At 45.3% G+C, this 18,739-nt stretch overlaps 1 long non-coding RNA gene across 1 annotated transcript; it reads left to right on the forward strand.

The window, feature by feature from the left end:
• Nucleotides 1–5,467: 5,467 nt before the first annotated feature.
• LOC123096972 (uncharacterized) lies at nt 5,468–9,075 on the forward strand. The gene is made up of 6 exons (XR_006446819.1): nt 5,468–5,959; nt 6,053–6,266; nt 6,777–6,869; nt 7,276–7,419; nt 7,958–8,042; nt 8,845–9,075. It is a non-coding gene; the product is annotated as an uncharacterized lncRNA (long non-coding RNA).
• The last annotated feature ends 9,664 nt before the right edge of the window (nt 9,076–18,739 follow it).

An 18,739-nucleotide genomic window follows, 5' to 3' on the forward strand; every position in this document is an offset into this window, starting at 1 on the left:
ATCGATCGCTCGGGTTCAGTAACGCGTAGCCTGCAGTGCAATCGCTCGGGTTCAGTTAGAGCCCAACGCCTCGCTCGGGTTCAGTTAGAGCCAACGCCTCGCACACACGCGCGTACGTGTACGAGAGAAACACGCATCGCTCGGCCCCCGACCTCCCACCGTAACCGGGAACTCGCCGAAATTTTCCTCGCCCTCGCTTCTACCACGGTTTTTTCCGTCATGGACGGCCCAAAGAATGTCATGCAGCTGCATCTTCGGCCCGCCCAGGACGAAAAGCCCATTTTCTGTCATGATTTTTTGTCATAGAAGTAGGAGCCCACCACATCTATGATGATACCGGGTTTTGTCACAATTATCGTCATAGAAGTGTCATATGTATGACAGAAAAAAAATTCGTTCGGCCCAAAATGTCACGGATGTGTCTTTTTTTTGTAGTGGTAGAACAGAGTAGGCCTCTGAGGGTATGTCTGTTATGGATCCATATGGAATTATGGCCTCCAACTGACTTGGGTATCCGGACCCTGATGGTCGCCCAAAAATCATCATCATACCTTTGCTGTCAGTCTCATCCTTTGACGGTCATGATTTTCTTTGTCAGGATACCTTACTGAAATAGGTTGGCCACATATATCCTTGATTCTTCGTATGAACATGGATGCGATTAGTGCAATATTTTTGGCATCATTCGTTGTGCTTATTTCCTGACCGGGGTCCGTACATGTCTGACATATACTCGGGGCTTGTAGCGGTACAGAGCTTGTTTTTTAGGCCAACCATACAAGAGGGTGACAAGAGTTCATAATATCACCTTGTTAGGTGCAAGAATAATTGCCTTGGTGACCATTGTCAAGACTGTGGATTCTGCATTGTCATCTCCAGAGCTTGTCGATCCTTGTATTACATGAGATGTATCTCTGCTTATCTTCATTTGCATGGCTCATGAGGTTGTTGGATCCGTACCTTTCTTAGGTATATCTGCTTGATCATTGCCGTATCCCGTATGAGTGACCGATCTGACCAGGGATGCATGCTCACCATATATATAAGATGAATATGGCACCTAACAATCAATCCTTGCGGTAGACATTTGTCTTGGCGGAATGATACTTCTGACAAAATCATTGGGAATCTGACCCTTGAATTGCACTGTCATATACTGCCTACTGACTGTGTCATATCTTGTAGAAATACTGAATACGACATGCGGTGTCGTACTGAAGAAGGCAATGTGTCGTGGGTTGAAAACTACCCGAGTCACTTCCATGTCCGGGAATACATTCTCACCATATATGTGGGAAGATATGTAGCCGAACACTTGATTTCTCACAAAATTATTGTGAATCTGATTCTTGAGATGTACTGCCACATACTGCCAACTCACCGTATAATCTTCGAGGATGGTGCAATAGTGTGCTACTGACGCGGACTGAGTGACTTACAAGGGAAGGCATCCGAGTAACTTGCTGAGGAAGACTCGTTAGCTTCTGCTCGAAGCTTTTGTCTGGGTAGTGTGCAGAACAAGGCTCGATAGCTTACACATGAAGCTTGATCTGATTATTGTGCTGGAGAAGCCTCAGTTCCGTACTTGCGATGCTTCTCCTCGGGTTACTTGTTGAGGAAGATTCAGTTCCTTATGTCAGAAGCTTTCACTGGGGTATCTTGCTGTGGAGGACTGGGTATCTCGGACAGGAATCTGTCCATATATTATACTGAGAAAAATTGAGGATCCTTGCATCATAAGCTTCTTTCGATAGTGTGTTGAGGAAGACGGAGTTTCTTATATCCAAAGCTTCACACTTGTGATATGCAGACTGAACACCATACTCATACCCATAATATTCTGCGGCTGATTACTTGCATGAGAAAATTTGTTTGATTGTTTTCCTTGATCATAGCACGTTCTGGCTTTCTTTCGGATGATAACATATTCCAAGTAACATTCCTTGCTGAGCCAGACCTTGTATATGAGCCATACCTTTGACTGAAAATATTCCCTTAGTCATGTAACTGATTTGTCTTTCTGCTGGCTTGATCATTACTACTGTGATGATTTTGTACTGATGTAGACTCGATGCTGATAATCAATCCAAGACACCGTTGGTATTCTACGTAGATATTAATGCGGTTGACTGGGCAGACCATAACTTTCAGCTGAGCTTCTTCCAAAATTTTAAAATCCTTATTGCCTCTTCGAGTCCGGTGTCGGTTAGTGAGAAATTTCCATAAGGGGAAATAAGGTAACACCAAGGGCCCAAAAGAAAGAAGCAAAAGAAAACTGAACTAAACAAAAGCACACAACAATCAATTCACACACAAACAATGTCACATATTACTACTATTCACACAATATGCATGCCTACTTAAGCACACAAATCTCGAGGGAACTCCGGTTCTACGATATAGCATGCTGTGACGATATGCACGAGGACGAAGTATGGTGTGGAACAATTGATGCAAACATCGCTACACCAAGTGCTGGCTTAGCCAGGTGGCATCCTGGACTAGCTTGGAAGCATTGACGTACTTGCTAACCGTGTAGCGGGACACGAATGTCACCACCACATAATTATCAAGCGGACGGAAAAGATTCGTACTCGTCCAACAAATAGGATAGCGGGGAAAAAACTGAGTCGGCTGGCGTTCCCCTTTCTTGATAGCTAAGATCATTAAGGGTTGCCAACACGACAGGATGAAAAGGATGATCCAGGATAGAAACACGTCTATCACCGAAACGATAGGCGGGGCTCAAAGAAAGACATCAGCGCGATACTTGAGCACCATTTCTGCAAATAGTGTCGGGATCACTTGGCATCACTCTGCTGGGACAGAAATGACGCCAAACACCGAAGAATGAGCAAGAAAAGAAACTGGCAGAAATGCAGTGGCGGAGCTGTAGTGGATCCGAACCGATGCCAGCTACACTCACCAGATAAATCGTTAGCAACAAATAATAAGGCTATATGCATGCTATGCAACAAACAAATGCAGCAACCAAATGCAACAAACAAGACAGACTCTATACTACCGATTTCTACCGCTTGTGCTGACTAGGGCGTCCTACAGCCATACCTGCTCTGATACCAAGCCTGTTGCACCCTAACTCAGAGAAACCGGAACGCCCCGTATTCCAGCCCAGAGATCGAGGAGAAGTCTTTGGAATACGACACTCCTTGACATAGAACAAATCATCTCTTATTACAAGAATAATACAAGGGTCTGACGTTACAAAGAAGCACATCAGCACGACGACACTACGCCTGCAATACTACACTTGCTCTATGCTAGCAGCGGAACAACTCGTAGCAACGGAATACTTCTAGCAGCGGAACAACGACGAAGGTGGTGAACTCCACTCCAAGGGACTCTGGCTGGGACATGATCTAGCTGGCACACGAGGAAACCATGACAAGCAATCAAGCAATCACAGCATCACTTGCAATCTGGAATGACACGCCAGGTCAGTACATTGAATGTACTTGCAAGCTCACAACAACCAAAAGCATCAAGGCAAGACAACAACATAGCATTAAACAGGTTGATTAAATTAACAAGTATGATGAAGCAACTACTAATCATGATATGAACTACTAGAATACTGATAAACCATCATCTCAGATCTCAAGAACCACGGGAACCATCTCACACTTGGCTATCCGGCCAAGTAATATACCATCTCGATCACCTCGTGATCCACCTAAACAACTCGTGATCAAAACATCCACATGGTCACCTCGTGACCACACCACAAACTGAATGATCAGAATCAAGATCATCTCAACAACATCATCATCATCCTGCCAAACTGTTATTGCTTAAAGTACATCAACATATAAATCACCTATAAGTCATTCCGTCATGTGAGTGTTGATCGAACGGTGTGACCTTGTACGAACTTGTGCCCATGATCGAGGATGCGGCTATCGATAGATTAAGCACAAACACTCTACAGAGGTAGCACACTTTACCCACGCCACAAAACCCATGGCCTCGCACTCCCATTCGGGAGGACCAACGACATTCCGACAAAACCGACCTACTGCCATGACACTCTCCCGGCGACTCCGACCGACACCCATTTAGGGTTCAGTCCTGGGTGGACCTGTGCCTACCAAAGCCATCAACGGCCACCGTCCTGGCAAAGCACACGCGGTCCCAAACGGGGACAAGAGATCTCAATACCAACTATGGGCACACAAGGTTATGTCTGCTTGCCGGGCAAGGGTAACGCACTCCCATAACCTTCCCTCGTTGGAGGCACCGACGAGAGGCATGACAATAGACCGCATTAGGGCCTTCCCGTAAAAGGCAAATGTGGTTGCACTAGAGAAAGCCCGGTTCGGTGGCACCTGACCAACTTAATGACGGAATTTATCCCCAACATATAACAATGATAACTGATACTCCGCTATCAACTACCAACCTGTAATCCAAGTCATAGCCATATCAAACAAATAATCCAAAGCATACTATCGCCATATCAAAATACTCCGAGGATAGCATAACATTTCTATCATGATGAATCCAAGAACGATAATACTACTACTCAAATATCAAGAACTAGCTATCCAACTATGATCCACATGCAAGCATTATCTCCAACATCATACTCCAAAACATAATATCAAGTAGCATCATGATGAAAATAATACTAGCCACTAATAATCCAATGGCAACATGTCATCCACATAATCGTCAAAATATAAGTCCTAGAACTCCAAGCAATATCATGGTAAGATCAAAACAATACTCCGAGAAATGCCATGAACAAATCATACATAGCTAATTCAAATTTTAGACAAGTTCAAATAATTTAAACCATGTCACTACATTGCAATCATGCAAATGGAGGGTGTGGCTTGCCTGTGGTAGATGAAATCACCGGGAAGAAGTGCGAGAGACTCGCGGAACGAATCACCGGAAAACGTTCTCTCTCGGAGGGGGCTGATTAAGCGCAAGGGTAAAATGGTCATTTTCAGAATGTTAACACATGGTGAAAATGATACCAACAGAACGGGCTCGACGAAATGAAGAAGTGGGCTTTGGAATCACCTCATTTGGAGTTGGGATCAAAAAGTTATGAAGTGTTTTCTGCCAGGGACCTATTTGTAATGAAAATATTTTCAAACAGGGTTGGACAGAAAAACAGAATGCGTATTAGAAGGAAATACATTTCCTAGAAGTGAAAATGCACACTACACTACACACTAGATTTTCCTACTGATGTGTGTTGGGGAAAGTCAATTTTACCAAACAACTGTTGGTCGGGAAAACTTTTATCTAACTATTGGTCGGTAATACTAATGTATCGTGTCCAACCATCATTCGGCAATACTGGAATGTTTCACGTTGGACCATCGGTCGGGAAAGCCCGTATCTCCATAAGACTGTTGGTTGGCGATTAATGTCGACCGACTGTTCATTACTAATTGGGCCGGCACGTCCTTGCGCGCGCACGGGCCAAAAACTTAGCGCCAAGCCTCCTTCCTATTTTTTCATTTGGCCTTCAACAGGTGCCACGACCAAATCCAAATCCCCCAAACCTAAATCCTCTCACGCTCTCCCTCCGCCGCCGCCCACTAGCTAGCAGCCCGCACGCCGTCGACCACCCGCCGTCTCCAGCACGCCGTCACCTGTCTCCTTCATCCTCCTGCACCCCCACTACTTAGGCCCCGAACACTTCTAACCTTAGCTTGTGCGCTGGAGTTCGGGGAGAGGCCAAGGCGCAGTGGTGGACGCCGCCATCCCTCTCAGATCCGGGGCTTAGAGAGGGAGGGAGGGAGGGAGAGGGAGGGAGAGGTGGGTCACCTACGAGATAGAGCACTCGCACCCTCGCTCGTCAGTTATCACCCAGGGGCCGCCACCACCGCCGCCACGCAATGGGCTTCCTCCGATCTACGCTCGCCGGTTCGTTTGAAGATGGATCTGGCCGTTGACTGCTGGTGCTTCCCCTCCCCGGGTGGTGAGTGTTCTTTTCATTCTCCTCTCCTTCTCCAGCCATCCCCAATCGATGCTGCCGTTAGCTGATTTATTTGCTTTTCCCTTTTCCGTTCAGATCAGTCATGACTTGGGATAGTACTTCTATCCAGCAAGCAGCGTTTTGGATGTGAGCTCCAGCTCAAGCAGAGCAATAAAAAACAGGGGCTCTATCTGCTAATGGGGTAGCCGGCAATGCAGTCTAAGAGCTACATCTCGTGTGATTTCTGGATATGAGAACTTGAGAAGAACAAGCTTGATGCTATTATTGAAAAAAATAATCTATGCTACAGGTATTCCTTTCAGTAGTGCTACAGGAACCTTAATTAGCTACTGTTTTTATGAACTGGTTGTGATTGATTTGTGAACTTTAGAGCTTGTGAGTTGTAATTTGTGATGTTTGAACCCTTGCCAGACTATCAAATTATGCTATGTGTGCCTGAAGGTCAATACAAGGGTATTCATCATATAAAAATTCATTACTTTATATATATAGAAAAACATATCCACATATCTGTGCTTTGAGACGAGGGACAACCCTGAGAACTAGCTTCAGGTTCCACAAAAGTCCAAATAATCATACTAATGTTTCAAAATTTTATTTAAGCATTATAGAATTCTGGCAAACATAGGACTATATTAAACTTAGTTCAATTTTTCTGGAATGAAGATAAAGTACATATCTAGCAGTTTGTATTTATACAGTCATGCTTCTATGGATTTTACAGTTTTATTTTCTCTTTAAATTTACTTCAGTAGTTCTGTAACTTCCAGAATAGTTCATGTATCCCATATTTTCCCAGGATTCTTCTTTGCACCCCGTACACTTAGACGGAGTGGGAGGCTACCGCAGCGGCGCTAGGCTTGGAGCCCAAGCCATCCGACGCCGCCAACAGGTTGCACCTCTTCGTGGAAATCACCACAACTGTGATGTCTCTATAGAAAATCAGTATTTTCTTGGTTCATATCCTATCTGAAACTTGGAATGTTGATTGTTAGGCACAACTTGACTTTCACAGTAGCCTGCATATTCTTCTGCTCACAAACAGGTCAAAACATGCACCATAGAATGCTGGGAGAACATAGATTTATTTTGCTCTTCGTACTTTTATTAGATAAGCCACATTGCAAGGAGAATATGGATTTATGTTGCTCTTCCTACTATTATTAGATAGGCCACATTCTTTTTGTTTCATTCATGCCTTTGTTGCTAACAGTGTGGTTGTGTAAATTCAACATTGATGTTTAATGTTATTACATGATTACACAAAACTGGTATTCATATTACATGAGATGTTGCAGGTGCTGACAGTCTGACGCCTTCAGAATTGGCTCTCAAAACTTTCAACCAAGATTAGAGCTAGCATACAGTTTGCAGTTTATAGTCATACTCATACTCAATGAGTCCCTACCTTGGCTTCTGGGCAAGATATTCTTTAATTTTAGGTAAGCTCTAATTTGTAAAGCATTATTGCAGCTTTTAGAAACTCTGAATCTCAGATTTATTGAGATATCGAAATCCCAGTTTGAGATTCATCGAGATAAGGAGATCTTATTCAACCATGTAATTTAAATCTTATTCCAGTTAGTATTGTTGATTGTCGTTTTGAACAATATTACTCAACTTATGGTCACTTCCCTTTGTTTAGTTCAGCACCATTCTTTTCTCTTATTCGTTTCGGTAAAAAGAAATCTCTCACTATCAAATGTATTATGTAATCCTTTTTTGCTCAGTAGCAGTAAATTTCATAGAGATGATGTAATATATAATGTCGTTATTGCTGTAGAAGTTGCGGAAGTGTAATGCTGACTCTACTCGAATGATGATTATCCCTACGTGCATAACATATTATAAAGAGATCTTCCTACATGCCCCTTTTGTAAGGATGCATGCTGACGTGTGCACATCGTTTCTAGCTTGTTTTGGTGCATCTTTTATCCTGCTTTAGCTGGTTAGCCTGAATCCTCTTTTCTCCTGTTTCAGTTGATTAGGAACCACTATTGTTCAGGAATTTTGAGTGGCGCACATCCTGGTCTGGCGAGCCGATGATCGGACATCATTTGTCAAGGTTTGTGCACATTGAAAACTCTTGCTGCGGATTGGAATGATGTTCATCGCAAACTGATGTAGCTTCTTAATATGCGTACTATATTAGATTGATCCTTTCGAATTAAGTTGATGTAAAATTATTTATTCAACCAAAGCTCTCTCCGCCTCTTTTCTCTTTTTTCATTGTAACTTATATATACATAGGGAGCTGACCTTCATGCACCACTCAGGCGCCACATTCTGCCACTAAGATCACGTCTAGGCACTAACTCACTCCCACTCACACAACTAACTCCATGCACTAAGTAATCCCTACGTGCATGCATGTCCACTTGCACAACTCCACTCAACGGTCACACACCTGGTCAGCGGCCATTTAGCTAACAAACAAACAAACTTGCCTATTCTCCTAGCTATTCCAGTTGTCAAGCGCCTTGCCGCTTCACACGGCATGCTGCATCACACATCACCGCGGCTTCACGCCGCCATCGGCATCTTACCATGCTCGCCGCATCGCACGGCAGCTAGGTATCTCGCCTCTTCCGTGCACTCGATTTAAGCTTCGACGACCAGATACTCCTAGACCATCTATGTTACATGCATAACAAAAGCAAACTAAGTATGCAGATACAAAATATAAAGATTAGTGCGAACAATCTCAACTGAGGATCAACGTTAGTGTTAACACATGATTATTTAATTCTCTGTATTTATTACTATTTATATTTTTGAGAATGCGATCATCCTGTATGTTGGCATTTTGGTACTGTAGTTTAGTTTCTTATAGTGTATTATAATTGAGAATTGATTAACTTTTGTAGGAAGCAAAAAGGACTACTCGCAAGGAACCATGAAGCCAACGATCCACGTCAAGTAGATGTTTTAGTTTTCATTTTGTACAGCTGATGTCTCATACTTGCATCTTTTGGTTGTCCTTTTGTAAACCTGATGTATGGTTTCTCGGTGGTTTTGTTTAGAACAGATTGAAGTATATGTATGTGCCAATTAGTTAATGGAATAAAAAATGTTTGGTGCTCCCGATTTGAGCCTGACGTATGGTGTTTGGGTGATTATGCTTAGAACACATGAACTATATGTATGTGACAATCAGTACCATATGTTAATTAAAGTTGTGGTTGGCTAAACAAAATGTTGACGAACTGTTGTTTGGCAAAAGAAAACCCCATCTGATTGCTGGTCGGCAAAACAAACGACGTCTGATAGTCAGTAGGGAAAGCCTAATGCTAGGCTCAACAGAGTGTTGGTTGGGAAAGAATACCCTGTCCAATAGTCGGTGGGGAAAGGCCCGTTGCTGCCCTAACAGACTGTTTGTCGGGAAAGGCCATGGTAGGCCCAACAGGCTGTCGGTCGGGAAAGATATTCCATAGCCATCAAGCAGTCAGTCGGGAAAAGGTTTTCCGTCTGGACTTTCCCCAACAGACAAGGTTGGTCGGCAATAGTTTTCCTCGACCAACTGTTTGTTGCAAGAAGTTGTATTCCCCACCAACTTGGTTGTTGGGGATGTAGTGCTGTGGTGTAGTGGCATTTTCATCTAAAGGAACATAAAAATACGCTTTTCGGGAAACTGAAGACGTAATCTGGAGGATTACACCTCCACTTATCCACGTGAGCGTACCTGCGGTCCGCGCGTGGAGTGGCTGACGAGTGGGGTCGTAGGGCCCACGGCCAGCTGGCAGGGGGGTCGTCTCCTTCTTCCCCTCGCTTGCACCCGCACCTGGCCGAGGTAGAGCCGGCCCCGACGAGGTTTGCCGGCGACTCCAGCCACCGTAGGCGGCGCCCGACCTACCCATGTGCTCTGGGCGACGAGGCCGACCCGTTCCTTGGTAGCGCGGTCAACGGGAAGCTCGGGAACGACGGTGGTGAGGGATGCGGCGGCTGGCGACTCGGCCGGAGTTGGGATCGAGGCCAATGTCGACCCGCTGTTGAACTGAGGGAAGGGAGAGGTGTGCTGGTGAATGGGTGGAGCTCGAGTGGTGGAATGGAGGAGGGAGGGAGCTCGGCTTGGCCAAATTTGAGAAGATGGCCGCGGCAGCCATGACGGCGATGGCGAAGAGAGCCGCTCGAGCTCGGGCAAGTGGCTGTGGAGGGCTAGAGGAGAGTGGTGAGGTCGATGGCCAAGAGAAACGGGGACGGGGTGGCTTATATGGCCGAGGGGAGGGGAGTGTTGCGCTGTCGTCGTCGCGGACGCGTGGCCAGAGCCGCCCACGCGTGTGCACGCATGCGAGCTCGACGGTAGGCGATGGAGGAGGAGCAGTGGAGGGTCTCACGGGGCAGAGGAGGCCAAGGGAACACGGGAGGAAGAAGACAGCGAGCTCCGAGCCGAACCGCCACTGTTCGCCCGTGGGCAAGCGGCGGCGAGCGTTGGTGAGGAAGCTGTCGGAAGGGGAGAGGGGTCCAGGGTAACGGCGACGACGAGATGAAGACGCTGGACACGGTCACGCGCACGAAGGCGACGAGAGGAAGAGAGGCCAAGGCGCAAACAACATCCTGGACGCGCCACAGCGCACAGAGCGCGTGAATTGGCATGCGCGCGGTCACCATGATACAATGAACAGGGAGGTCACGAGAGGCAGGTAAATGGTGTCTAGCGTTATGTCCTTCCAAGATGGAGCCTTGATGAGGCCATGGCTTGATCTGGGGTGCTATGGTTGAATGGTAATGGGCGTCTGAAGTTTCCTGTATCAAACTTGGCCATGCACTGTTAATTAACAAGGAATTGATTGGTGCCAATGGAGTTGCTTGGGGTGATTAGATTAGGAAGGACTATCATCCGGTTAACTTTGAGAAGATTTGGACCAAGATACATCATAGTTGCTTCACAACTGCATATTTGGTCCAGAATCAAGATTAGGAAGGTGCACTCACATAGAGTATCAACTTGAGCTTAAATTGGGCACGGCAGGGTTATCTGGCCATATGAAGATGCTGTAAAAATTTCATACCAAATGGACAAGCCAAAATGGTACTTGTTTCACAAGCATCCTCACTGACCAGAAACTTGGAATAATTTTGGAGAAATATTGGCTTGATGAAATGGTCCCAAATTTGGTGGAGAGATGTTATTTGGGTAGGAGCACAATCTGGTAATTTCTCAGAATTAATGAAGCAATATAAAATATACTTGCTTCACAACCTGAAAATATTAACAGAAATAAAGATTTGGTCATGTGCTCACATAGATGATTGGATGGGGCTGAAATTTGGAGGATTGTGATGATGTGAGCACATTAAGGAGTGTGCAAAATTTCAACTCATTTGGAAACTCCTAGCTAGTACTTCCTTCACAATGCATTCTGTCTGACAGAAACTTTGAAATTCACTGAGGAAGATTCACAAGGCAAATGAAGTTGAATTTTGGCATGAGGCAATTATTTGGACATAAAAGAATGCCCAAAAAGTTTGGGAGCAGACGAGATAGGATAAATGGCACCTCCTTCACAATGGGCCACTCTGGACGGAATGGAAGAATGAATATTGGAGGAATATTTTCGAACATGGCAAGGAAATTTTTGGGCATTTTTGAGCAATATATGACCCAAAGAAATTATGAGAATTATTTGGATGGACAGAAATATAGGTTGCTTCACAACCTAGGGCACTTGAGGTTATTCCTTTAATAGAAAAAGGAATATTCCTGAGAAAAAGAATTTAGGGTTTTGTCAAGCAGTGAAGTGACATGATCTAGGGCTAGATTTGAGGATGATGAGTCACTTGGGAGAAGAAGAAATGATGATCTCCCAGGTTGCAAGGCCATAGAACCACTCCAAAAAGAAAAATAGAGCAAAAACCAAATAAATCAAAAGAAAAAGAAAAGGGGCAAAAACCAGGCTGTTACACCTGGTTCGTTCCTTGCTAATCCATTCTACCGGAGTGTGCTGTCCTCTTTTCAAATCTCTTATCTTGTCTACCTCTCCTTTTATTCTTATACCGGGATGCTATCCCAATTCTGTCGTCCTTATTCCTTTTCTATCTTCTTCTAACCGGAGTGGGTTCAGAGTCTATCCTGTTCCTTGAGCTTTTGATTCTCGTCATAATCGTCATTCCTCTTTTCTACCCGAGTACTTGCGACTTTGTTCATCTTCTCTCTTGCGTTCTTATTTTACCTCTTCCTCTTTCTCTTCCGTCTCGTTCCTAAGATCTCGGGACGAGATCTCTTGTTAGTGGACACTACTGCAGGTAGCTGCTAACATGACACTACAATTAGAGACCCTTCGACGAAATTGTGTGCGATGCATTAATCGCAAACGGTGGTGTAAAAAACCGTCAAAAAAGGTGCAAAACGTTTGCGATGAAGGATGCATCAAACACGGTTCAGATTGTAGTTGTGTGTGCGATGCTGGGCATACGGTTCAGTTGAATTAACTGTTTGCCATGTGGCAGAACAAAAGAAATGGGCAGCCAGATGAAGGCGTGTGCGATATACAGCTTACAGTTCACTCGGATGAACTGTTTGTGATTAGGCAACACAAAAGAAACGGTCAGCCAGATCAAGGTGTGTGCGATATACGGCATGCGGTTCACTCGGATGAATTGTTTGCGTTGATACAAGAGAACAAAAAATGTTCAATATATCAAGATGTGTGTGATACGCGGCAAACAGGTCTGTAATCGGAAATGTATGCGAAGACCGATAACAACACAGACGATTACTGCTAACAAGCCGTGTGTGTTGTGAGCAAACAATTGCTGGTATACAATTGTGAGTGATTGATGAAAACATCACCGACGGGTTCCATTATTTAGTCTGTGTGCGATGTGATTTTCTTTGTCCGCACAACATCTACGCTCTGTCTACAGAGCATCAACATATATTAAAAAGACAACATTGCATAACCAAATTAAGCAAACAATTACACAAGTGACTACACACATAACATTTCCACACACCAAAGTAAGCAATTACATGCATACTAAAGTAAGAGAAATGAGGATCTAATCATCTACTTATTGTTGCGACGACGCTTGCCATTGCTCTGCTTCCGGCTGGATCCCTGGCCGTTTTGGGGAAGGAGGCACTTCCTCATGTCAACGATCCGCCTGTACATGTTGTAGCTCGTGTACGCCTCCTTGGCCGCATAAACGACGTGAGCTTTGTCGAGTTTCTCCATCCAGGCCGAGTGCCAGGCACGCTTGTCCTTGTTGCACGAATCCTTCAAGTCTCTGTAGTAGGGGTCGATGATGGCCTCGGCGAGGTGAACTAGTGAGTCCTTCTCATGATCCTTGCTGCCTAGATTTTGTATTAGCACTGGATGTCGATAAGATTCTGGCAGGCGATGCCCAAATTCTCGAGCGCCTTTACATCGTTGGTGATGTCCACCGTAGTGAACATGTAGTGGGGGCTGTTGACAAACCTGGCGAAACGCTCGCAAGGCCTTATGGCCAGGCAGTAGTGGTAGACGAGGACGTGGTGGCGCACGCACATCTGGGCGACTGCAACCATGGGACCAGACCCGGCACGAGCGCGGGCGTACTCAAGGTCGAACCCGACCACCTCGTACTTCTCCTCGGCATGCAACAGCTCCATGATGTGGATGGAGTGCTCCACCCAGACCGGGTCATTGGTGTACACCACCGAGAGGTCCATGAACCTTCTGTGGGTGTCCACCACGGCACGCATGGTGAACTGCTGCTCGTCGTCGGTAGCCACTCGGAGCGCCATTGGAGCCGCGCAGGATAACCTCTAAGAATTTCTCGTGGTGGGTGTGCTTCTTGCAATGGTGGGGCGCGATCAAAAGGTTGAAGAGACTCAAGGGTTAAATGGCCGCTGTAATAAATGGGGGCCGGCCAGCCTGTAATCGTCACGTCTTGTCACGGCGTTCATTGCGGAGGATTCCAGTGCACGCTTGACAACACCGCACCGCACGTGTGAGCTCAAAGAGGCGCCAAATGTATCGTTGGTGAGCATGTTCCCGTGCTACCGCGCTGTTTACCGCGCAAGCTTCCCGCCCAGCTAGTTTGGCCTCGCGTCGCCTAGAAAAGGGACAAATCGTGGGCATTTATTGGTAGAAAGCTTTGTAAAAACAAAGTGTGTGGAATGACGTCGGTCATAAGTTTACCCTTGGGTTATGAGGTCAAAGTTACACAGAAGGGTGATGATGGAGACTTGAGTGCGATAATTAATTCTGCGCTCTACAGTGCACACGGTGGAAGAAACCAACTGTGTGCAATAATGTCGAAGATCGCAGTCGAGTTAGCTATACAGATCATGTGCTGTGAGATCGACAAGGTAAACATTCGAAAATGGTTAATAAAATCTATGACCATCGCATATTAAGGTCAAAATAGTGCTAGCAATATACGAGTCTCATACGATGCCATTTCAACGATTGTACCACAAAAGCTCGAAATATTACAAGGTTCAAATTCCAGAGTTATATGGCTCAAATTCGAAGATTAAAAGGTTCAAACTGATATTAGAAATGAAATTCAGCTCATCAGCTGCAAACGCTCGCGCTGATCCACTGAACATGGATATCAGAGAGGTTCAAACTAATATCACCGCTTCTAAGTCTGGTTTAGAAACCTCAGAATTTTTGCAAAGGGGTCAGCCACTAAGAAGTCATGTATGGGGTTGACACGATGACTTCCGATTACTCTGTCATATGAAGTTCCAAAACGAAATTCAACAATTTTGGAGCCTATTCCATTCTGCCGCAGTCGCCAGCGCTGATCAACAAACCATTCATTTGTTGGGGAACGTAGTAATTTCAAAAAAATTCCTACGCACACATAGGATCATGGTGATGCATAGCAACGAGAGGGGAGAGTGTTGTCCACGTACCCTCGTAGACCGAAAGCGGAAGCGTTAGCACAACGTGGTTGATGTAGTCGTACGTCTTCACGATCCGACCGATCAAGTACCGGACGTACGACACCTCCGAGTTCAGCACACGTTCAACTCGATGACGTCCCTCGAACTCTGATCCAGCCGAGCTTTGAGGGAGAGTTCCGTCAGCACGACGGCGTGGTGACGATGATGATGTTCTACCGACGCAGGGCTTCGCCTAAGCACCGCTATGATATTATCGAGGTGGACTATGGTGGAGGGGGGCACCGCACATGGCTAAGAGATCCAAGGGATCAATTGTTGTGTCTAGAGGTGCCCCCCTGCCCCCGTATATAAAGGAGCAAGGGGGGAGAGGCGGCCGGCCAGGAGGAGGCGCACCAGGGAGGAGTCCTACTCCCACCGGGAGTAGGACTCCCTCCTTTCCTTGTTGGAGTAGGAGAAGGGGGAAGGAGGAGGGAGAGAGGAAGGAAAGGGGGGCGCCGCCCCCCTCCTTGTCCAATTCGGACTAGAGGGGGAGGGGGGCGCGGCCTGCCCTGGCCGCCCCTCCTCTTCTCCACTAAGGCCCATCTTAGCCCATTAACCCCCCCCCCGGGGGGGGGGAGTTCCGGTAACCCCCGGTACTCTGGTAAAATCCCGATTTCACCCGGAACACTTCCGATATCCAAATATAGGCTTCCCATATATCAATCTTTATTTCTCGACCATTTCGAGACTCCTCGTCATGTCCGTGATCACATCCGGGACTCCGAACTACCTTCGGTACATCAAAACACATAAACTCATAATATAACCGTCATTGAACTTTAAGCGTGCGGACCCTACGGGTTCGAGAACTATGTAGACATGACCGAGACACGTCTCCGGTCAATAACCAATAGCGGAACCTGGATACTCATATTGGCTCCCACATATTCTACGAAGATCTTTATCGGTCAAACCGCATAACAACATACGTTGTTCCCTTTGTCATCGGTATGTTACTTGCCCGAGATTCGATCGTCGGTATCTTAATACCTAGTTCAATCTCGTTACCGGCAAGTCTCTTTACTTGTTCCGTAATACTTCATCCCGCAACTAACTCATTAGTTGCAATGCTTGCAAGCTTATAGTGATGTGCATTACCGAGTGGGCCCAGAGATACCTCTCCGACAATCGGAGTGACAAATCCTAATCTCGAAATACGCCAACCCAACAAGTACCTTCGGAGACACCTGTAGAGCACCTTTATAATCACCCAGTTATGTTGTGACGTTTGGTAGCACACAAAGTGTTCCTCCGGTAAACGGGAGTTGCATAATCTCATAGTCATAGGAACATGTATAAGTCATGAAGAAAGCAATAGCAGAATACTAAACGATCGAGTGCTAAGCTAACGGAATGGGTCAAGTCAATCACATCATTCTCCTAATGATGTGATCCCGTTAATCAAATGACAACTCATGTCAATGGCTAGGAAACATAACCATCTTTGATCAACGAGCTAGTCAAGTAGAGGCATACTAGTGACACTCTGTTTGTCTATGTATTCACACAAGTATTATGTTTCCGGTTAATACAATTCTAGCATGAATAATAAACATTTATCATGATATAAGGAAATAAATAATAACTTTATTATTGCCTCTAGGGCATATTTCCTTCAGTCTCCCACTTGCACTAGAGTCAATAATCTAGATTACACAGTAATGATTCTAACACCCATGGAGCCTTGGTGCTGATCATGTTTTGCTCGTGGAAGAGGCTTAGTCAACGGGTCTGCAACATTCAAATCCGTATGTATCTTGCAAATTTCTATGTCTCCCACCTGGACTTGATCCCGGATGGAGTTGAAGTGTCTCTTGATGTGCTTGGTTCTCTTGTGAAATCTGGATTCCTTTGCCAAGGCAATTGCACCAGTATTGTCACAAAAGATTTCATTGGACCCGATGCACTAGGTATGACACCTAGATCGGATATGAACTCCTTCATCCAGACTCCTTCATTTGCTGCTTCCGAAGCAGCTATGTACTCCGCTTCACACGTAGATCCCGCCACAACGCTTTGTTTAGAACTGCACCAACTGACAGCTCCACCGTTCAATGTAAACACGTATCCGGTTTGCGATTTAGAATCGTCCGGATCAGTGTCAAAGCTTGCATCGACGTAACCATTTACGACTAGCTCTTTGTCACCTCCATAAACGAGAAACATATCCTTAGTCCTTTTCAGGTATTTCAGGATGTTCTTGACCGCTGTCCAGTGATCCACTCCTGGATTACTTTGGTACCTCCCTGCTAAACTTATAGCAAGGCACACATCAGGTCTAGTACACAGCATTGCATACATGATAGAGCCTATGGCTGAAGCATAGGGAACATCTTTCATCTTCTCTCTATCTTCTGCAGTGGTCGGGCATTGAGTCTTACTCAACTTCACACCTTGTAACACAGGCAAGAACCCTTTCTTTGCTTGATCCATTTTGAACTTCTTCAAAACTTTGTCAAGGTATGTGCTTTGTGAAAGTCCAATTAAGCGTCTTGATCTATCTCTATAGGTCTTGATGCCCAATATATAAGCAGCTTCACCGAGGTCCTTCATTGAAAAACTCTTATTCAAGTATCCCTTTATGCTATCCAGAAATTCTATATCATTTCCAATCAGCAATATGTCATCCACATATAATATCAGAAATGCTACAGAGCTCCCACTCACTTTCTTGTAAATACAGGCTTCTCCAAAAGTCTGTATAAAACCATATGCTTTGATCACACTATCAAAGCGTTTATTCCAACTCCGAGAGGCTTGCACCAGTCCATAAATGGATCGCTGGAGCTTGCACACTTTGTTAGCTCCCTTTGGATCGACAAAACCTTCCGGCTGCATCATATACAACTCTTCTTCCAGAAATCCATTCAGGAATGCAGTTTTGACATCCATTTGCCAAATTTCATAATCATAAAATGCGGCAATTGCTAACATGATTCGGACAGACTTAAGCATCGCTACGGGTGAGAAAGTCTCATCGTAGTCAATCCCTTGAACTTGTCGAAAACCTTTTGCAACAAGTCGAGCTTTATAGACAGTAACATTACCGTCAGCGTCAGTCTTCTTCTTGAAGATCCATTTATTCTCAATGGCTTGCCGATCATCGGGCAAGTCAACCAAAGTCCACACTTTGTTCTCATACATGGATCCCATCTCAGATTTCATGGCCTCAAGCCATTTTGCGGAATCTGGGCTCACCATCGCTTCTTCATAGTTCGTAGGTTCGTCATGGTCTAGTAACATAACCTCCAGAACAGGATTACCGTACCACTCTGGTGCGGATCTTACTCTGGTTGACCTACGAGGTTCAGTAACAACTTGATCTGAAGTTTCATGATCATCATCATTAACTTCCTCACTAATTGGTGTAGGTGTCACAGGAACCGGTTTCTGTGATGAACTACTTTCCAATAAGGGAGCAGGTACAGTTACCTCATCAAGTTCTACTTTCCTCCCACTCACTTCTTTCGAGAGAAACTCCTTCTCTAGAAAGGATCCAAATTTAGCAACAAAAGTCTTGCCTTCAGATCTGTGATAGAAGGTGTACCCAACAGTTTCCTTTGGGTATCCTATGAAGACACATTTCTCCGATTTGGGTTCGAGCTTATCAGGTTGAAGCTTTTTCACATAAGCATCGCAGCCCCAAACTTTAAGAAACGACAACTTTGGTTTCTTGCCAAACCACAGTTCATAAGGCGTCGTCTCAACGGATTTCGATGGTGCCCTATTTAACGTGAATGCAGCCGTCTCTAAAGCATAACCCCAAAATGATAGCGGTAAATCAGTAAGAGACATCATAGATCGCACCATATCTAGTAAAGTACGATTACGACGTTCGGACACACCATTACGCTGTGGTGTTCCGGGTGGCGTGAGTTGCGAAA

The sequence above is a fragment of the Triticum aestivum genome, chromosome 4D, assembly GCF_018294505.1.
Source record: "Triticum aestivum cultivar Chinese Spring chromosome 4D, IWGSC CS RefSeq v2.1, whole genome shotgun sequence".
In the NCBI taxonomy this organism is placed as follows: domain Eukaryota; kingdom Viridiplantae; phylum Streptophyta; class Magnoliopsida; order Poales; family Poaceae; genus Triticum; species Triticum aestivum.